This window comes from Panthera tigris, chromosome A1 (genome assembly GCF_018350195.1).
Source record: "Panthera tigris isolate Pti1 chromosome A1, P.tigris_Pti1_mat1.1, whole genome shotgun sequence".
NCBI lineage: Eukaryota > Metazoa > Chordata > Mammalia > Carnivora > Felidae > Panthera > Panthera tigris.
Window position 1 is genome coordinate 208,713,086 of NC_056660.1, and position 23,060 is coordinate 208,736,145.

At 37.3% G+C, this 23,060-nt stretch overlaps 1 protein-coding gene across 4 annotated transcripts in view; it reads right to left on the minus strand.

The window, feature by feature from the left end:
• NIPBL (NIPBL cohesin loading factor) overlaps nucleotides 1-16,332 on the minus strand; it is a 199,135-nt gene extending 182,803 nt beyond the window's left edge. The window contains exon 1 of one of the 4 annotated variants that reach the window (XM_042996370.1): nucleotides 16,042-16,329. The gene's annotated coding sequence lies outside the window, so the exon portion shown is untranslated. Of the gene's footprint in view, nucleotides 1-16,041 lie in introns of all 4 variants that reach the window. The other 3 variants (XM_042996367.1, XM_042996384.1, XM_042996374.1) reach the window with 3 other exon arrangements.
• Between the last annotated feature and the right edge of the window lie 6,728 nt (nucleotides 16,333-23,060).

Below are 23,060 nucleotides of genomic sequence, written 5' to 3' on the forward strand. Positions count from 1 at the left end.
GAGCCGAAGTCGGCCGCTTAACTGACTGAGCCACCCAGGCACCCCCAGTTTGATTCCTTTATAATGATTTCTGCACATGATACTTTTGATAAGCCACTGCCATTTTTTTTATTCTAAAAGTAGACCTTTAATTATATTTGTAAAAATAATCCCTTCATGAGAAAGTAACATAGTTCTCACTAAAAGATCTCACTATGTGTGGATTCAGTACAAAACTAACCAAAGGGGCAGTCTTCTGATTAATCTGGATAAACAAATACACCAGGAAGGCCCTAGAAAGAGCCTTATACAATAGAAAAGTCATACAAGAACATTCATTTTGTTATTCTAAGTTCATAGTAGTATATGACCCATATTCTGAAAAGGCAAGCCTCAAGACAAAATGGTATTATTCTCTTCTGGTAATTTAAACCACGTAAGATTTAAAAACCAAAACCAAAAACACATAGAAATCACCCATACCTCTTTTAACTCTGATTTAAGACTGGAGAGATCTTCTAGGTCAGCCTTGAAGAAAGTCATTTTCAAATAACCATTAATGCCTACAACAATTTGACCAAGCCACTAAATTTTTCAATACCCGTTCTGCCTAGAATGTGAAAAGTGGGGGCACCTGGCTGGCTCTGTTGGTTGAGCGTCTGACTTCGGCTCAGGTCATAATCTCATGTTTCGGGAATTCAAGCCCCACATCTGGCTCAGGGCTACTGCTGTCAGCCTGTCAGCACAGAGCCTGCTTCAGATCCTCTGTCCCCCTCTCTCTGCCCCTCCCCCACATGCACTCTCCCCAAAATAATATGGAAAAAAAAAATAGAAGGTGAAAAGTGATAGTGTTTCATAGACTATATTTTTTGTCTTTTTTTAATTAAAAGATTATTGAAGTATAGTTGACACACAATGTTACGTTAGTTTCAGACATACAATATAGAGGCTTAACAAGTTTATACGTTATGCTATGCTCACCCCAAGTATAGCTATCATCTGTTTCCATACAATGCTATTATAATACCATTGACTGCATTCCCTATACTGTACATTTTATTCCTGTGATTCATTCATTCTGTAACTGGAAGCTTGTTATTTCCCACTCCCTTTCACTCATTTCACCCATCCCCCCAACTTCCCTCCTCTCTGGAAACCATAAGTTTATTCTCTATATTAATAATGACTCTGTTTCTGGTTTTTGTTTATTCATTTGTTTTGTTTTTTAGATTCCACATAAAACTGAAATCATATGCTGTTTGTCTTTCTCTGGGTAGACTGTATTCTTATTCATAGGCAGCAAAACTTATTTTGGCTTTAAAAGCTATGTATTAATACTCAGGGAGCCTGGGTGGCTCAGTTGGTTGAGCATCCAACTCTTGATTTTGGCTCCCACAGTTCATGAGTTTGAGCCTTGCATGGGGCTCTGCGCTGACAGTAAGGAGCCTGCTTGGGATTCTCTCTCTCCTCTCTCTGCCCCTCCCCTGCTCACATAGTCTCTCACTCTCTCTCAAAATAAACAAACCTAAAAACAAACAAAAACTGTGCTAATTCTAATTTGTATGTATATACCAGGACTATAATAATAAAATGAATATTAGATTGGATATTCTCAGTTGAGATAATAAAGGAATCCAAGGTTTTCAACTTTTTTTTTTAATTTTTTAATGTTTGTTTATTTTTGAGAAAGAGACAGAGCATGAGCAGGGGAGGCACAGAGAGAGAGAAAGAGACACACACACACAGAATCCAAAGCAGGCTCCCGGCTCTAAGCTGTTAGCACAGAGCCAAATGCAGGGCTTGAACTCACAAGCCGTGAGATCATGTGACATCATGAACTGAGCCAAAGTCGGACACTTAACCAACTGAGTCACCTCAACATGGTTTTAAAGTTAAATTTTATATACCCATTTAAAGAGTGTACATAGATTTAGAAATGTCTTCCACATGAGAATAATCCTCTAATTGACCAATTCATAATTATGTTCTTTGCCAAAGAAAAGCCTAATGTCTTCTGAGCTCTGAAGACCTGAAGTGTTTAGACTCTCATATCCACCTCACTGAATGTCCCACAGGTCACTGTGCCTAAAAATTGTGGTACCACCTCCCTCCCTTTTTCCACATTACCACTTAAAACTTTCTCCTCCTATATTCTTAACATTAGTGAGTGGAACTTCTAAATTCCAAGCCCCACAAGTATGAAACTTGAGAATCAAGGAAGCATCCTTAACTCTTTTCATTCTCCATTACCCAATATACCTACGTTCTCCATTACCCAATATACCAAACTGTATCCAGCCTATTTCCTTAACATTTTTTATAAGTTTCTTCCTCCACATTCTCACTACCTTAACTGAGGACTTTATCAATTCCTAAATAGCAGCCCTACCCTCCTTTTTTCTGCCTGCTATCTAATCTCTGCATTGCTGCCAAAAAAATATTTTTCAAATACAAAACATACTTCATTACTAAATAATTTCTTGATTCCCCAGTGCCTTTAAAATAAAATGCAGAGTTTGTAAAGGCATATACAATTCCTTCATAATCTGGACTAAGTCCCTCTCTGTAGCTTCAAATCTTTTTGGCATGCTCCTTTTCCAGCCCCATACTCCGATAATCTGAGCATCTGCAGTTTCCAAAATGGAACTGCTGCCCCGGGCTATTAAATCTAATTAATGACTTTCAAAATTTAGTTTACACCTCATCTCTAGTCTAAATTAGGTGATCCCCCTCAGTCCTGCTCTCTTTGTGAATCTTGATATTGTAATATAATCTTTGTTTACCTGTCTATATTAGACTTTAAGATCCCTGAAGGCAAGGCTAGCATCTTTTATTTCAGCATCTCTAATATCTTATAGTTCCTGAGACACAGGAAATGCTCAATGTTTGATGAATAAGTGACTATGAGATCATTGCCATGTCCATATCACATTAGATATTTCTTATTTCAAATATTAAGAGTAAGTACTAGGACCTACCTAAAAATTTATTTTTCTTTCTAGTACATTCCAATCTAGAAATTTTCTTACCTTTTTTTTTTTTCTACTAATAGAAGATTGATGATCTTTTAACTACAACTGTATCTCTAGGAACTACTCCTTTTTTTCATTTATCTAAATTCCTTTTTTATACCTTTGTGTTTTTACTAATCCATAAAAATCCTAAAACCTGAGACCACCCAATAACCCCTTAAGCTTATAGTTGAAGAAATGAGCTCAATGACTTGAATGTCACTTGGTTAGCAACTAGTTTAGATTAGATTCTATGCTAATTTCACTATATAATACCTCCAAATGATACATCCAGCTTGAAAAAGCTTAGGACCTTCATCATCAAGGAGTTCAAAAATATCTTGGAAAAAAAAGATCACATCCACAATAGTGGGCAAGAGGAGCAGTTAAATGACCCAAGAATAATCTTAATAGGGAATTTGCATCTATATGAAAAAAATGCATTTACTGAATGAATTAAAACATGAATGAAAATACTGATTATGGAAAGGTAAAACTATTTTTGGAAATATATATTAAGAGCCATAAAAATGTTCAAACCTTTTGGCCCAACTTCCACTTATTAGATTACAACTCTAAGTGAATAAACTCCCCAAAGGGCGCGAGGGCAGTACATATAAAGATGTTCCACTGTCTTATTTTAATACAGGAAAAAAAAGTGAGAGCAAATAAAATGTTCAACAGAATGACTTAGGAAATTATGGTTCATTCTCTGACAAAATACTGGGTAACATTTTTTAAAGTTTCTAAAAAATTATTATTATTTAAATAATCTCTACACCCCATGGGGGGTTTGAACTCACAATCCCAAGATCCACTGTCGCATGTCCTCAGACTGAGCCAGCCAAGAGCCCTGGGGTAAAATTTTAAATAATTACGAACACTATCAGGAAATTAGGAAAATCTTAATGAGACAACCTTAAGACAAAACAGATCTATGTATGTATAATTTAAACCATGAATACATATTTAACTAAAATTATATTCATATATTTTTATTAAAAAACTAGTAGGAAAAACATAAAATATGAGATTATAAATATTTTTCTTATTTTCCAAATAGCATGTAGCTTTTTCCTACATTGCTTCTATAATTGGAAAAAAGGGGGAAGTCTTTAACTTTGAAGTTCTTAAAGGATTTTACATTCTAAGTTCCACAATTTAGCCTTACTTAACATACCAGAAAACTATAAGTGGTTTTAGTTCCCAAGAAAACTAAGAGAATGGAGAATTGCTGAACTATGAAGTTTTTATAAAGAATCACTAAAATCATATGATAATTCATGTAGGTAACAGCATGGCTCAACACCTAACAGCATATTAGAGACTCAGATACTGAATTTCATCCTAGGTCAGTCACAAACAAACTTGTTGCAAATTGTAAGTCATTTTAAATTCTAGTTTTTATGCCCCTTCATCTGAATACTGAAGACATGCAATGACACTTTGACATACACTACAAACCTTGAATAACTGGAAAAGACTGAAGAACTATAATATTTCTCTCCCTTTCCCACCAACTCTCAATTGGTTTTTGCAAGTCATTTTAGCCTTGAGCCTACAAATTTATCCCATAGCAATGAAGACAGAAGTACAGAGGCAATACTTGAAACCAGAAGCAAATCTGAAACAGGAATCATAGTAGAAAGAATCCAAACCACTTGCATACAGATTTTTCTCTTATCCAGCTAAGCAAACCTAATTGTCCAAATATAAGCAATTAACTAAATTATACCAATTCTTTGCTTTAAGTGTTTCCCACCTTTTCTGGGCTTTGTGTTTTCTTTCTTCCATCAAATTTACTCAATGTTTAACAAACCCCACCCATCTTCTGTCACTCAAATTAGTCCTACATCCCCAAATTGAAATATAATTCAAATTCATTTATTCAACAATTGTTTGTTGAGTGCTGACAATGTACAAGGTACCAGAGACTCCAAGACAGGATTCTCCTGTCAGTCTTTGTAAATTGCCTTTTGATTGATCTCATTTTCTCAAAAACATGGTAATTAGCACTACAGCACAACATAGCACCTATTATTTCTTTAGTTATAAACTCTGGATATAGTGAAGACATGTTTGTTTTTCAAAATAACATCACATTGTAGTGTGTCCTTCACAAAAGAGATACTCAGGGTTATTTAAACCAATAACTCTTAAGTAGATCCTTTTGTTGAAATGGAGAATGAAGGAGACAACTTCTTATTCTAAGGAAGAAACATTGTAAATTATACAAAACCACCAGCAATAACTTCACAAGCAAGTAATATAGTTATATCTGACTCCTGCCATTAAAAATGTCTGAATGCCTAGCAACCGAATGGTATCATATCCCATTGTATGTTTCTTTACTATTGTTATCTGCAATAAAAGTGAAAGTTATTCAAGTGAACTTGTTTCTATAGTATAGGGGAAAAAATATTTTTTAAAAAGAGAGAAGGAGATGGAGAGAACCTGAGCAGGAGAGGGGGAAAGGGAGAGAGAATCTTAAGCAGGCTCCGTGCCCAGCACACAGCCTGATGAGGTGCTCAATCTCACAACCCAGACAACATTAGACGATAAAGCATGAATGTTAATAAAGATTACACCTTAATTTTAGTTTTTGAAATTGTTTTTGGTCATCTCTCTACCCGTGGAGCTTGAACCCACAACCCCGAGATCAAGAGTCACACACTCTTCCAAATAAACCAGCCAGGCACCCCTACACCTTAATTTTAAATACCAGAGCCCAAGCATATAAAAAAATACCCTAACTAAATACATCTTTCACAACTACCTCTAAGTCTTCTTAAAATGAATGCGAGAAGTTATTCTGTCTGATAAGCTGTATATACATGCCTACTCTAAGAATCTAAAACAGAAGAGGGATGGATTCAAGTGATATGTAGAGGTGTCATGAATGTCAGAACTGGATGGACAACTGGATTGAAGGTACAGTAAAGGAGAAGGGTGAAGCATTATCGCCAAATCTCCAATTTAGGGAACTGAGTTGATGATGGAAACATTTACCTACTTCACATAGTTGTAAGAACAGTTTTTTTCTTTTGGAGGGCGGGGAGAGTGGTGAGAGTAGGGAAAAATTGAGGGATGAGTTCAGATTTATATACTTTTGAATTTAAAGTATTTATAAGACATTAGGAGGTACCTAGACAGATGGATCTGTCTCAGGAAAATACATCATTCTGGAGGCAGATTCCTGAGTCATCAGCATACAGGTAACAAGCATATAAAAAGTCATATAAATAGATAAGATCAACAGGAAGGGATAACAGAATGAAGAATATAAAAAACCACCTCAGGAATACCAAGATTTAAGGGGTGGGCAGAGGAGGAAGAATTACCAAGAGTCAACAAATGACATATTAAATACACAAGGGAAGAAAAAGAAGAGACAGATATCCTGAACCCAAGGAAAGAAAGGTTTCAAAAAGGGAGTGGTGAAAAACAAAAAAGGTGGTCAAATAAAACGACCAGAAAATGGCCCTTTTCTCATTATCTGCCCCAACTTTCAGTAAACAGCACTGCTTCTCTTTTTTTTTTTTTTTTAGGTTTATTTATTTATTTTAGAGAGAGAGAGAGAGAGAGAGAGAGCGAGCACACCAGCAGGGGAGGGGCAGACAGGAGGAGAGACAGAATCCCAAGCAAGCTCCGCACCATCAGTGCAGAACCCAACGTGGGGCTCAAACTCACAAACTGTGAGATCATGACCTGAGCCGAGATCAAGAATCGGATATTTAACCAACTGTGCCACCCAGGCACCTTCTAACTTAAAGCATTAAAAGAGAGGCACCCACTGTTCTTCACTATAACCGATGCTCTATTTTTAGTATAAACAACAAACATGAAACTTATAGTAAAATGTAAACTCAGTTTTTGGTGAGTTATTATTGTATCATCCCTCATATCTTATTCTAGTTTTTATGTAATATATGTTCAAAATACATGATACTACCTATCTTAATTTTGATGAAAAAGAGGGCACTGCATATTTTACCTGGTTGGTGGAACATCTAACATGATAGAATTAACTAATAAAAACAAATACCACTTAATAATAATGTCAATTACAAATTTTTTGAAGGGGTAAAAATAGGCAAGTAAAATTATATCAAATAATAAAGCAGCTGCAAAATCTGAGAAAAATATCTAAAGTTGTTTAATCTTTTTTGACAGTAGTACCAAAGGTAAAGGGTATTCTAAATCAATTTCAAAATGAAGTCACCAACAAACTACTAATACATGCAACGACACGGATGAATTTCAAAAGCCTTTTACTAAGCAAAAGAAACCTACCACAGAAGACTACATACTATATGATTCCTTTTATACAACATTCTAGAAAAGACAAAACTATAAGGACAAAAATTATATGCGGTTACCAGGAGCTGGAACAGAAGTAGGAAACTGATTACAAAAGGACATAAGGCAACTTTTTGAAGTGATGAAAACATTGTTTGAGTGTGGTAGAAATTGCAAGACTACATGTTTGTCAGAACTCATCAAACTGTATACCTAAAACAGTGAATTTTATTGTGTAAATCACAGTTCCAATAAGCTTTACTTAAATTTAAAAATAATTTCAGTCATCATATCACTATTTTATGTGAATAACATTTTTAACATACTGATATGTATTTCTCATTACAGGTAACTTATCTACATTGTTATTATACACAATACATAAGTTAGAATTAACAAAGAAAATTAAAACTGTAATAAATCAACCTTGGGTTTAAAACAAGTATTTGGATACTTTCCCTCAGTATCTTACTCGCAACTCTATTGTCTAAAGGACTGAAACAAAAAACCTTTCCTATAACTTTACCATCCTTACTAACAATTAAAAAAGGAACCCTGTTTTAAGTTTTTCTGTGATTTACTTTTACACACAATTTGTTATGTGTGTACTGTTAAGGATGTATGTAAATAAAATATTCTTACCCAAAAAGCAAGATGCCTTAAGAACACATATACAGCTAAGAAAATTGTATTTCAAGATTAGCATAAACATATACTTGCCACTCACTAATCTTAGATTTAGAAATGTATCTTTAGGAAATATCACATAGCTCCGTTCTAATTTGTTCAACAAAAACGTATTGAATATCTACAAAACAGGAAAAGCACCGTAATGGTACTACAGACATAAAGATAAAAATAATACAAGTCTCCTTGCTCTCATATAGCTGGTGGTTTACTATGGCTGACAGACACAGGAACAAATTTTATCCAAGAGATACAAGTAATAAACTAGCAAATGCTATGACATGGAATAACCAGAGAAACTTCCACGAAAAAGGCATGCTTTCTTTTTCTCCTTAAGAGAAATTTCTGGTCTGTGAATAGATGTTTTGAGAAGTAACACAAGTCTACAGAAGAAAGCAGGAATGCTGCACAAATACACATTTTCACAGTTAATATCAATGCTTTCTCACTAGCATTATGAACTTATGAAAATCTCAGAATTTGAGGCCTTTCAAACTGCTCAAGTTTTCATCAAGGAAAATATTACAGAACCAGCCACATTAACACCATCACCTGTACTCACTGTGCTATAAAAATTTTTTGCTTAGGACACTGACACAGAAAGGAAGAAACACATAAGAAAAGGGAAAGAGGAAAAAGATTAATAAAGTTAAGTAAAAAGCTAGCTTAATAAAGTTAAGTAAAAAGCATATGTCATGTGTGTCTTTCAAGATAACCCAAAGGTGGGTTATGGCATAAATACTGCATTCTTAATTCTTTTCTCGAAGGGGAAAGAATGATAATAGCTTCTAGGGCATCACATTTCAACTTTCAACTTTAGAGTTTTCTGAAGCATAGGGCAGAAACTTGGCGGGGGGTTGGGGGCGGTGGGGGGGGGGGGGGAACTGTCATGTGTATCAGTTTTTTAAGAACAGTATTTTAAAGGGGGGAAGTTATGCCCAATTTATACTCATAGAAAATTTCAATTTGGTCATTACCAAGGGAAAACTAAACTACATACAGCCTAACTCAGATGATCAATTTCTTTTGGTGGAAACTGGCAAACCACAATCCTATCAGATAAAGACAACTAAAAGCAGGTTTAAAAATCCTGAAAAGGTTGCCAAGTAGAAGTGTTGAGAAAAGTCAGTGATGTATTTTACTTATTAGGATTAATTTCAAGGACAATTTTTGTTTTGCCAATTAAAAAATTAAATATAAAATCATAAAGATTAATATTTTTAGAGTCAACTATAGTTTAAATTGTAATAATTCATTAGTGTTTCAAGCACTGTAAGTTTTTAAGGTATCTAGAATCAGTGACCAGTTAAAAAACAGTACTCTTTAAACAAGTGCACATATTATCAGCATAGGACCAAAAGACTGAGAAGTACAAGTGACTCAAATAACTCCAACAAAAAGGAATCGAATATTTCAAAATTGTGCCACAGCTTCTAAATTTCTCAGGAGAGGTAAAAGTACAAAAAACTTTTAATAAATTAACTGATACTAATTCCATGGTTTTACATACTGAAAATGTTTCCTTCTTCTGCCAATGGACAAATCTATACAAAAGAAAACTTTAAAGGTTTGGTATGTTCAAGTGAACTGATGTGACACACACGTAAGATGGCAAAATAATTTAGTTACATAAACCATGTTGGAGGTTTGATGTATCCTTGGGAATTCTTTTTTTAAGTTTATTTATTTATTTTGAGAGAGACAGAGTATGAGTAGGGGAGGTACAGAAAGAGAGGGAGAATACCACACAGGCTCTGTCCTCTCAGCGCAGAGCCTGACGCAGGGCTCAAACTCAGGAAACCATGAGATCATGACCTGAGCCGAAACCAAAAGTCAGATGCTTAACCGACTGAGCCACCCAGATGCTCCTCTTGGTAATATTTTTTAATGCTTGACATTTTTAGAAGAAATAACTTAATCACAATAATATAAAAATAAAGTGGCTTTTCCCATTTTACCAATTTCTGTAAATATAGCTTGCATATATTTAAAAATAAATATCCTTCTTAAAGGCACACTTGTGTATATACATTTTGTACATTACACGAGGTGTAAACTAACAAGCTATTTTACAGAAAAGACTGTAATCAAATAATCAATCATCTATAACTAACCAAAACAGTTCAGAATTCCTCTTTGTGACAGAAAAAGTGTCACTGCTTTATAACCAAGTCTATCCTTTTTATCAAAAAAATGTATTCCAGGGACACCTGGCCGGCTCTGTGGGAAGAGCATGAGACTCTTGATCTGAACTCTGTGAGTTTGAGCCCCACATTGGGTGTAGAGATTACTTAAAAAGTAAATCTTTAAAAAAGAAATGTATTATAAATCTTGAAAAGGCAGGGTGGTAGAATTAAAAGACGTTTTAGAGTTAGACACATTGGGTTGGAGTCCTACCTCTAACACTTGCTAGATTTGTCACCCTGGTGGAGGTTCTTAAACATGATGAGCCTCAATTTCCTTGTCTGTGAAACAAGAACACATCACTAACCTCATTGGGCAACTAGGAGGTTCAAATCATGATACACAGTGTAGTGGTTAAGGGTGATAGGTAAAGCATCAACTTTGTGGAGTCCTTTCTCCGCTTTCTTTCACTTGTTAGCTATGGGAGCCTAGGCTAGTCATTTAATCATTCTATACCTCTGTTTTCCCAACTCTCTTAGAATAATAAACACAACTAGGTTCATATACCTTGAAGAATTGAGAAAATTCATGGTACACGGATATCGCTAATAACATTACATATTATAAATGTAAACCACTCAATATAGTGCCTAACACAAAAAAGATCTTATTAAATCTAAGTTCTCCTAAACTAACTTCTAAATTACTTTTACTGTCTCTAAAACTCAAATTTACCCCTAAAGATAAAGATTTGCCATTAAGGATTAAAAAAAAGACTATCGCAAAGGCTCCAAAGGTTATCATTAAAGGAACCCCCTTAAGATTGTATGTAATAGCAAAAGCTCTAGAAAAAGCACACAATTTCCCAAGTTGATGACTTTGAAAGGATTAACATTCTTTTGCTATAAAACGCTAGAGTTTTTAAAAATTATCAGTCATACTGATTTATACATTCATCTACTACACAATTGATTACACACATTTCTATAAATGAAATCACTCTCTAAAGCCAAATTTTCCCTTTCTAAAAATAGATGCTATGACAATTTCAACTCGAAAATGAAAAACTTAAAAGAAGTAAAAATTACACAGACTGCTTAACAAATATAAGATGGTAAAGATCTGATTTCAAAAATTATATAGGATATACAGTCTGCATTATATTTTAGTTTTTTGCCCCAACTACACAAGTTCCTTGCATACATGACTTATAAGTAGTGAATTAACTAACCGAAAAATATGAAGATTTTACTAAAACTAGAAATGTGGAATCCTAAATCCTTGAGAAAAAAATATAAATCAGACTGACCATTTACTAATTATAAGTCAATGGGCAATTTTCTAACCTTTCCAGCCCCATTTCTTCATCTATAAATTGTGGATAACAGTTTCTATTTCCTGAGCTCATTATTTTAAATGAAGTAATATTATAGAGTCATACTTAACACAATTTCTGGCAAATTATAAGCCCTCAAAATCTTATCTAGCTGGCAATGTTGCATTAAGAAATAATCTCTCCTAAAAATATCACTTTGGAAATAAAACGAAATATGCCTTAAAACAAGGCAATCTGACAAAACTCAATTAAAATGGACTCTAGATTTACACCAAACAAAACAATGTACAACACAAATATCTATAATCATTTTTTCCTATCTACCTGGGCAAAAAATTCTAAGCACATAAAATACTTTTTAAAATTACAATGATAATTGCTTTTTAAAATTGCTTTTAAACCAATTAGAAAACACTAAAATTCCACGCTATAAAAAAAACTTTCAGGAGTAATTATGAATTGTTTACTACAACTATGATTAATTGACTTACACTCTTTAGGAGGAACATAATGTAAATAAATTCAGTCATTCAAACACCAAACATACCCACAAAGTCAGCCTTTCTAATTTAAAAGTACTAGTTTCATACCTGGAAAATACAACCAAGGGACAGGTATCATAGCTCCCCTAAAAGAAGAGGAAAAATCACCCTGGACTCAGATAATTGAAAAAGCCACATAAGGTATCAGTGTCAACACTGAGCAATAGCAATACCTAGCTTTGTGACCAGAGCGCACACTTTTGTTAAAGCAACATAATCTAATAAACAAACTTGTAAGAGTAAGGGAATCCCTTATTCTCACTCACTACATGAACCTACACAAATCACATGGCCTCTAAGTATCAAGATTTTCATCAAAAAATGGAAATGATGCCGAACACTTCTCTCACAGAGAAATGGGAATATTTAAAAATGAACTCAGGTCACCTTGAAAAAGAACCATTTCAAAAATTCAAAGAGCAATTATAAAGAACAACTGCTCTTTGCTAAAAAAGTATATTTTAAAATGATTTTGAAAGGCTATATAATACCATAAATTACCAGCAAAGTCAATTTAATATGTTCAGGATATTAAAGTAAACATCTTCAACTAAACAGTTCATTACCAGGTTTCCATAAAGTTCCTAGTCAGTAATTTCCTATTCACTTTATAGCAAATAAATGTGATCAACAACACTGAAGTTACATTTCTCAAAAAGGAATTTTTATTTACCTCATTCTTCCCAATCACTTCACATAACACTAAAATCTTATTTTAAAATTCCAGAATTACTCATAAATGATCCTTTTCCTAATAAGCAATCGGGTGGAGAAAGTTAAATAAAATCATATAAAATTCAAACTCTCTAGTTTTTATTTACTCTATCATTAATTTTTACATCAATATAGAGCAGGTCAAAATATGAAATAGATGGGTTCAAATGTTTCTACAGCAGTCTGATGAGAGATTGGTACCAAAGAATTAAATATGAAATTAATATAGGAAGTCTTAAAAAACACATGTTTGAGTTAGGTAGCCTGGCACCCAATAAAGAGGATTACATATCTGAATTGGTATAACTTTGCTCACAGTATTTTTGAAATTTAATAATGATCACTCTGCAGAAAACTAAAACCTGGTTTACTATCATCCTAAGTGAAAACTTTCACTTTTCATCCTCAAAAATAATCTCAAATAGACAGTCTTCTTCAAATGTAACTTTTTACTTCTTAAAGAGGGCAGTATAAAGATCCCTAAGCACAGGTTCAAAATGCTTTCCAATAACTTCAGAAAACAAATTGTTGAATGACTTTCAAGAAGCAGCATCCTATGTACTCTTCTCAAAACACTAAAAATAATTATTTAATATTCAATGTTAATTTGATTCACTAGACTTTCACCACTTTAGAAGTGCTTTCTTTTCAAGTAATTATTATAAGTTATTTGTAACTCAACAGACTCGAGAGAAACAATAAACCACACTGTTGAATAAATACTAGGAATTACTTCTCCAAATAATATAACTAACATTAGAAGCCTACTGGAACACTTATAGTGTCTTCTTTCACTAAATTAAAAAATAATGATAATAACAGAAATACAGAAATAGCCACTAGCGACTATCCCAACCAATACAGGGGAGGTAGAGCAGAGTATTCATAATCTCCAGGGAAATACAAATTATTATTCCTTCCAACTAAATTGTCAAAAAATTTTAAGTTCAAGTTTAGGTTTTGTTCGAGCTTTACAATGTTTTTTCCTTTAAAAATAACTTATTTAATTGGTTTGGACCAAACAACAAATATTTTCAACTTACTTTAAAATGTTTATACTACTTTAATGAAAGATATCACACAACCTATATTACTTACAGAACACTAAATATGTAGAACTGGTAAAATAAGATCTGGTAAGAACTAATTCATTTTAATTTCAAAGTCACAAGAAAAAATCAATCACATAAACATATCTAACACACTGATTCAAACATCTGTGTAAGAAGGCTCCCCTTAACTATAAAACTCTAAAAATAAGTTGCTTCTGTTGATGAAAACTAAACAAGCAGAACTCCTCTTTTCCATTACCTTTAGTAGAAATATGTTCATCCTTTGACATATGTCTCCGTATTTTATTTAAATAAAAGTTGTAAAGGCATCACAGGTTCATATAAGGGCCTTTCAAACATTTACACTGAAAACCTTATCCACACCCCCCCTCCCCCCGCCGCTGGCCCCCAAACCCTCTGTTTAAGATATGAAGTGTTCCTCCCTTCTGTATTCCCTCTCCCCAACAAGCCCCCATTGGCATGCCCCCCCCCCCCCCGACCCAGTGTAGGCCTGAGGCCCTGTAGCAAACAGTGTCTAACAGGAGCAGGCAGCACAAAGACAGGAATGGGAGATTAGTGGGAGGGAGGGAGGCCGGGATTGGGGCTCAGCAGGAGCTTCAGGCTTTTTAAAATTCAAACTGCTCCCTGACCAATACAAATCACGGACACGCTACTGACTACTACACGGATTTATAGCATTAAAAACATGCCTAGTACGTGACAGCTATATTAACTTCACTCTTTTTAACATTTATCCATACGTTTGCGGGAAATGTGGAACAGTTTATTTTAAGCAGAGGGCTAAACTCAAAAATAACCTTCAGAAAAGTTACTTATTCTACAATGACTATAATTTAACAAGACACAAAAAATTCTAACCAATGTAACCCCCATTAGTAAAACAAGGGACTTTGTTGATCAGTGTTGCTTCATTCTAAGCAGTGAAAGTTTTCCTTCCCTGAATATGAGACAAAGTATCAAAATAGTCTAACACCAGGAACATTTATTTTTCTAGGCAATTTGTATGGCTGAGGACTTTTAAATGGATTGTTCTTCCCTTATGCCAACCTATCTGACCAACGCCTCCATAAACAAGCTCTGAACACTTAACTTACTCATGAACTAGAATTTGTTAAGGCAGAACTGATATTTTTCTCTAGCATTTACAGATACATTTGACCTATTAAAATGACACCTCTCTCATTACACAGTCAAACATCATGGGCACAAACAGCCAATGACAATCCTGGGACCTCAAGAAGATCTGCCCTGACATGAAAGGATGGCACCTTCTACATTTTTTTTTTTAACCTCCCTGGGATTCTAAGCATAACTTAATTTCTATGCTTTTAAAGAAAATTGGTTTTACCTACACCTTGGTACAATTCTCAAAACAGATAATATTCTTTGTATGCTTCTACACACTTAGATCAGGAAGTACCTGAGAATTGTATATACAGTCGTTTAAAATTGTCCTTACATAACGCACACAAATCTAAAGTGGCAGGGTAAACCTGTCAAGTACTTTACACTTGCCTTTGAATAAAAAGTCCATGTGCAACACACACTGTCAAACAACAACATAAAAACTCTTGGGGGGGGGGCATATGCAGTGTCTACCACACTATGGTTTTCTACATTAAATATTCATGTGGGCAATTTAATTCTTTAAAAATGAAAATGAGTCTTTATTAACTTTCTAATGTCCAAACAAGTTTTACACAGGACACGAATTGCCACTGGATCCGTGTCTGAGTATTTACATTTGTCTCACTAACTGAAACTACTTCCTCCCTTCATGGGGTCACAGGGGGAAGAAGGGGGGTTGTTTGTTTCACTGGGACGTTCCCCACTCCGGGACCAGGAAAGTTGTAAATATGGGGACGAACAGGGCACATTTGCTGTTAGTTGTATTGTTTCCGCCTCCTCACTAGCTACGGCTCTTCTCCCTGGCGAGGCCTGTCACCGACCAGCAGTAGCTCCGCTCAGCCCGGAGCTCTCCTAATCCCCGAGCTCAAGTAGATTCCGCTGGCCCGCGGCCTGCACTCTCCGCCGGGCCTACGCCTCCCCAGCCGCCCGGCAGGAGCCCAGTCCCCGCCACCGGAGCCGGCCGGGAGAGAGTACAAAACCACCGCCACCCAGGGCGGCTGCCACCGGAGAGGAGCGAACTCTAGACTCGCCCGTGGAGGAGACCTGGGGCCGCTAAGGAAACGGCGGGGAGGGGAGCGAGGAGGAGAGACGCTGAGGACCTGGCGCCGCCGCCGCCGCCGCCGCCGAAATAAAGAGCAGGAATTTACCTGGGCGAATCGGCGTCTGAATCCAAGGGGAGGCCGAGGCCGCTGTGGCGAGAGACTATAATCCGGGCCGGGAGGGGGGGTGGCTACGGCTCCTCTTCCGTCTCCTCAGTGCGGGGAACATGTAGAGCCGGGGGGAGACCAGCCGAGAAGACAAATCGCTGCTTCTTCTTCCTCCTCCTCCTCCTTCTCCCACATAGAAACACTCACAAACACCCGACCAGGGGCCCGAGCTACCGGGGGGGCATCGCCGCCGGCCCGGGAACCAATCCTCCTGTCGGCGGGGGCGTCCCTCCCTGCGGCTTGGTGGTGTCGGGTGAGTCGGTACCGACGGAGGGAGGGGGGGGAGGGCGGGGGGGGAAGGAGCCCTGTGTGTGTCTCTCTCTCGTTCCGTCTCTCCCTCTCAGAACAAAATGCCGACCGGAAGTGCAGCTGCAGGAATGACTCCCTCCGCCGGCGCCAAACACTAACAACCACCCCCTCTTCCCCACTCCACTTCCGCCACCGCCGCTGCCGCCGCCACTTGGGCTCGCGTCCTCGGCCGCGCCGCACCGCGCCGCGCCGCACCACCCCGCGCCCGGGCTGGCCGGGGCCGGCAGCAGGCGGCGGCCGCTGTCCTTTGCGCCCTTCTGCTCCTCAGAGCGACTGCGGATGTTGCCTTTAATTGTCGATCCTGCGGAGCGGCGTTTTCGCTGCGGCACGGACGGGCCGGCTTTCCCCGGTCTTTATTTTCCTGGAGGCCGACCGGAGCGGGGCCCGAGTTCGGTGGTGGTCTTGTGCGTGAGGGGCGCTCAGGCCCGGACCGGCTCGCAGGCCAGGCTCGCTAACCCAGCTGGTGGTCTTTAGCTTAGGAAGCCGAGCTCGGGGCGACCAGGTAGAGGACGCCCGCGTTTCGACGGCGACGGTGCATTTTTTAAATGGTGTCTCTGCAGTCTGGTGGATGGATGTATCGTACACCTCTCCCCTGGAGAGCCGGACTCTACGCCCGTCTCTGCGTTATTTCTGCGGAGTGAAGACGCAGCCCTTGGAGGTGAAGAAGATTCCCGGCCGGATTGAATTGGAATCGTGTTGTGATGCTTTGGTTTCTGGAAATACGCGGTCTTTTTCTGGTCTTTTTGTTGGCGGTGGTCTTGGTTCTTGCCTAACTGTCGGGAGAAAGGCCTGTAGGCGACGCTGTGCGAACGAGGAGCTGGCCGGCCGCGGGCCCGGAGCGCGCGGGTCCGCGCCCCCCTCGAGGTGTGGGTGGAGCCGGGCGCGCGGGGAGAGCCGCCAACCCAGACTCGGGCTGCCGGCGGGTCGTGGGCGACCGGGGGGGGGGGGGGGGGGGGGGGGCTGGGGCCAGCCAGTTTCCAACGCCGTTTTCCTCTTTACACTTGAAACAGTGAGGTACTGCACGAGGCTGGAGCCCAGTGTGATTGTGTACAGTGCCATGCTTGTGGTCCCCTGTTGTAACAAACTTTATCGTTCCGCAGTTCTGTTACGTTTGTGTAAATTAAAGGGGAGCTTTCGTTCAAGTAGAAAGTGCAGTAGGTAAGCGAATTTTACTCAGGCGGGACGAAATTTGTGTTCTATTTTAATGAATTTAGATTATACGTGAATTGCTTATGTATTTGTATATGTTCCAATACCCTTAAAGGGAAATTCTGCCTCTGGGTTATTCCATTTGCCTCAAAAATCACTCGGGAGACTAAACCAGTTCTTGTTACTCCTTTCCTCTAGACCCTGCAATGGCATTGCATCTAGCTCAGCGGAAAAGCCAGTCTTGACCGTGGCCTAAATTCCGCGCGCGATGGGGTGGGGGAGAGGCTGCTCTGACCCCCTTGCCAGCAGGACTTCTGCCCTTGCTATTCGCCGTGCCAGTCTCGTTCCCCCAAGTAATCATAGGGCTTGCTCCCTCACCTTCAGGATTTTGCTCAGATGTCATCTCGGGGCCTCCGTGGCCGCTCTGGAAACTGCGAGTCCCCTGTCCCCCTTTCCCACTTTATCCTTCAGGCATTCTACATATCTTACGTGTTTATCTTATTACCTGTTTTTCCCCAGTAGAATGTTAAACTCCAGGAGGGCAAGAAGTTTTGTTTTTCTCCACTGGTGTTTTGTGGAGAAAATGATGTCTAGACCAATGCCTGACACACCAGTAGATGCTTAATATTTGGTTAATGAATAAATGACCATTATAAGGGCCCTGACCTCCACCCCCCACATGCACACACACCAATTTCTGTACTCTGGCCCTTTATAGATACACTTACATGCTACAGATAACTTTATGAAAGATTGGTGAAAACTGAAAAAAAAAATCTAGGGAACAACCAAGTTTATTACAGAGTTCTAGAGAAGGGCACTACTTTACACATTCACCCTCCACAACACCAGAAGCCCACAAACTAGTGGTAATTGTTTTTAGGTTTCTGTAAATGGGCTTGCTGGAGGACAGTTGATTGGTAGATCACATGATCATACGCATACTGAGCCAGTTAGCTTTGCTCTCTTCCTGAATCACAAACTATTTCTTTATCCTGTCTGCCCTCTTTCTTGCAAAATACTTGCTAAATTAAAGTCTGTGAGAATTTGGTTGGCCAAATCCAGCACTACTGGAAAAGTTCATTCACCAAATATTTATTGGGCACAAAATGTGTGCCACGCACGGTGATTCAAAAGGTGCATGTTTCTGAGGCTTTGTATAAAGGACCTCATATGGCTGCTTTGCTTGCTATTCATTTATGCTGTCAAGCAAAGCAAATGCTAGGGAGATTTATTTTTACAGTTTCCTTCTGAAGAAAAGATTCATTGAAAGCTTAGGTCATGGATAGAGTGGATATTTTAATTCACCTTTCAGTTTGCTGTTCATTACATTTACCTTATGCTAGCACTGGATATACCAATAATTTATGATTTTTCAAAACTGAAAAAAATTGAGGATTTTTATTTCCTATTATTGCCTGGGATAATAGACCTTTTAATGGGGTGCCTGGGTGGCTCAGTTGGTTAAGTGACCACCTTCAGCTCGGGTCATGATCTCGCAGTTTGTGAGTTCAAGCCCCGCGTCGGGCTCTGTGCTGACAGCTCAGAGCCTGGAGCCTACTTCAGATTCTGTGTTTCCCCCTCTCTCTACCCCTCCCCTGCTCACGCTGTCTCTCTGTCTCTCAATAATAAGTAAACATTAAAAAAAATTTTTTTTTTAAATAGGCCTTTTAAAATAAGTAAGTATACCAGTAAACTAGAAACTATACAATAAGATTTTGGCCATGATATCCCAAATAATATTTCATGTGTTGAATTTTTGGAGAAGAAAAGACAGTCTTTATAACCATTAATACAAATAATTATATATTGTTTGGTAAATCCAACAGTCTGTTCATTGTAAGTTTACCCATTAATTTTAAGAACAGCTTTAAGTAATATACAGATGGCTCAGAATATGTTTTTCACTCAGTTTCAAAATAGTATTTCAATTTGCTTAATGAAGCACAATTATCTTCCTATATACTTTCTTAAATGTTACTGGTAAAGTTATAATTTTGCATGTCTAGAAAACAAAAGTCTTGGCATTATTGTAGCATTTAATTTAAAATTTCAGATATGTTATTTTTCACTTTCTTCCCTCATGTATTAAAGACACTAGGTGCTAATTAGCTTTATGATAAGCACCTCTTACATACATTAGTGAATAAAAAAAGGTCTCTACCTTTAAGGGTTTTAAGTTGTATGTAGTTTATATTAATTTTTTTCCAGACCACAGAATTAAAGAAATTGTTTCAATGCATATCAGAATATTTTTCTATTAAATCAGTTAGTGTTTCGCTTGCCTAAATTTAAGTATCCAAGTTAAGATCGTGTGTAGAATCTCTTAATCTAATCTTAGAGTTTTCTTGATTTGTCTTGTTTCTTGGTTTTGTTTTTTTTCCTTAATTATTTTGATCATCACCATTCATTTATTTTGCTTTTACATTTTTAAATCTTTATGTCCAAAATCAGTTGGCTTTATATTTCATTGTTATATCCTTGGTTTGTCAATAGTTTGTAGATAGCCCAGTAAACCCTTAATCTGACCTAATATTGTCCCCTTGCTTTAAGTATTGAGTTGCATTAATTTTATTTATTCATTTTATATTCTTGGATATTCTCATATGTATTCCTGGTCAATAAATTGTATAAGATTTAATAAAATATTTTAAATGGATTTTAACTATTAAATATTAATATCAGCAGGAATTGGTACAATTGAGAAATTATGAATTGTTATTTTTTGGAAAACATCTTCAAGATAAGTACAATTTGCCATAAAATGATAGAAATGAAAAATTTTAGAAAATCATTTTTTAAAAGAAAAGTAAAGAACATGTAGTGTGTATGTGTTTTGTAGACTATTTCACACTATCAAAATTATTTCATATTTAGGATAAATAAGTTACTTTTAGGGTGATTTAGATCTTAAGAAACTTTAGTGAAGAGTTTGTAATAGATGTTTATTTGAGGGTGAGTTAAAAAATATCAAACAATAGTCTGTAAATATGTTCCTATTTCAAGTTTTCAAAGTAAATACCTCAATCAAATTTGTAAGAGTATCTATGAAGGTTATTTAACATATTTTATCCATTTTGTTAAGATAATAGAAATTAATGGTCTTTCCCAGTGACTTTCTTCATCTTGGCCTCTCAAGAACAAGTTTTGTCCTGTCATTCGTTAATCCTTCTTACCTAAGGATTTTCTTTAAATTCATAGATTTTATTATTCATGCCATCCACTTATAATCCTATGACTTTCCTATATTTATATTGTTGTGTATCTATACTTCATACTCCAAATAAAAGTAACTAATTTTACTACATTGCAGTTTTGTAATGTGCATTGCATAGGGTAAGGCCCTTAAAAAATGCATGTCTGAAATATGATTTCATTATTTAGGGTCATCACATCTTCAAGAAGGCCTAATCTTAATGGAACCAATACATATGCTGAATGTGAGCCAGATAATTAAACTACACATGCATTTTAATCCTAAACCAACCTGGAATAACAGATTAAAAATTACTTTATCTAGGAAGGGAGAGTACAAAATCCATTAAAAACTCAGTATCTAAAATAAGTATGAAGGGATGCTTACGATGCTCTTTTAAAAGCATCTCCATTAGACCAGTGTTTTAAAACTGGGTCACGTACCATTATAGGTCATGAAATTTAGTGGGTTGTGACTAGCATTTTTTATTTAAAAGAGAGAAAAGAACAGAATCTAAGTACCATCACACATGGTAAAGTCTGTATTTTTAAATAAGCATTCGTTCCATTTTTGTGTGTGCATGTGCTGAGTTGCCATGTAAAATACATTTCTTATTGTGGGTTATAGGCCAAAAAAAGTACATTTTTTAAAAAAACCTGCAGTTCAGGTTTTCCTTTACTTCGCCTCCTTAGAAAATGAAAAAGAATGCTAGACAGTTCTGATTGCCTATGTAGTGAGGAATTAGAGGAGGTGCTAGGGTATCTTACAAGAGGTTTCAGAAAGGTGATCTTAAGGTAAAGGGTAGGTAATATACCATGTAGAAATGTTAGGGGTGCCCAGGTGGCTCAGTTAAGCATCCGACTCTTGGTATTGGCTCAGGTCACGATCTCATGGTTTGTGAGGTTGAGCCCTGCATCAGGCTCTGTGCTGACAGTGAGGAGCCTGCTTGGGATTCTCTCTCTCTTCCTCTCTCTGCCCCTACCCCACTGGCACTGTCTCTCTATCTCTCTCAAAATAAATAAATAAACTTAAAAAAAGAAATGTTAAATATGGTTGACGTTGTAAGAAGGAATCAATTTCCTAGTAGATTGGTGTGTTTAGATCTATAACTATTTTCTTCCTTATTGGTTGTAGTACATTTTCTAATCTCAAATGCCCAATACAGCAAAATAAAATAAGGCAAAAGGTATTTCTATTTCTTCCTACCTTCTCTTCGATCTTAAAACAAGTGTTTCTTAAGTAGCCATAGGAATGCAAAGAAAGCTGACCTTTGAAGACAGCAAATTATAAGAACAAGTTATTCTCTGAAAATGGTAGAAACTCCTCTTCCCTCCAAAAAATAACCAAACTGAAGGCTTTTCTCTCTAGCCCAAGTACATATATATATTTTTTTTAACGTTTATTTATTTTTGAGAGACACAGAGGGACAGAGAACGAGCAGGGGAGGGGCAGAGAGAGAGAGGGAGACACAGAATCTGAAGCAGGTTCCAGGCTCCGGAGCTGTCAGCACAGAGCCCGACGCGGGGCTCGAACCCACGAACCGCGAGATCATGACCTGAGCTGAAGTCACCTGCTTAACCGACTGAGCCACCCAGGCGCTCCTATATATACATACATACATATACATATATATGTATACATATATATATGTATATGTATGTATGTATATATGTATATATGTATGTATGTATATATACACACACATATATATATACATACATACATATATATGTGTGTGTATATATATATATTTAATTTTATTTTAGAGACAGAGAGCACAAGCCAGGGAGACGGGCAGAGGGAGAGAAAATCTTAAGCAGGCTGCATGCTCACTTTGCAGCCTAAAGCAGGGCTGATCCCATGACCCTGGGATCATGACCTAAGCCAAAATCAAGAGTTGGATGCTCAACTGACTAAGCCACCCAGGCACCTCCAAGTAAATAATTTATCAAATAGTTAACCTTAATTTGCCATCCAATTCACTATATATTTAAATAAATGTACTTAGGGGCACCTGGGTGGCTTAGTTAAGTGTCTGACTTTGGCTTAGGTCATGATTTCCTAGTTCCTGGGTTTGAGCCCCATATCGGGCTCTGTGCTGACATCTCAGAGCCTAGAGCCTGCTTCCAATTCTGTCTCGCTCTTGTTCTCTCGCTCTCACTCTGTCCCTCCCCCGCTTGTGCTCTGTCTCTCTCTCTCAAATAAACATTTAAAAAAATTTAAATAAATGTACTTAAAATTCTGTACAGAATTCAAAGGGAAATTTTTTAAGAGAATTATGTATAGATTTGAAAGGAGGCAATAT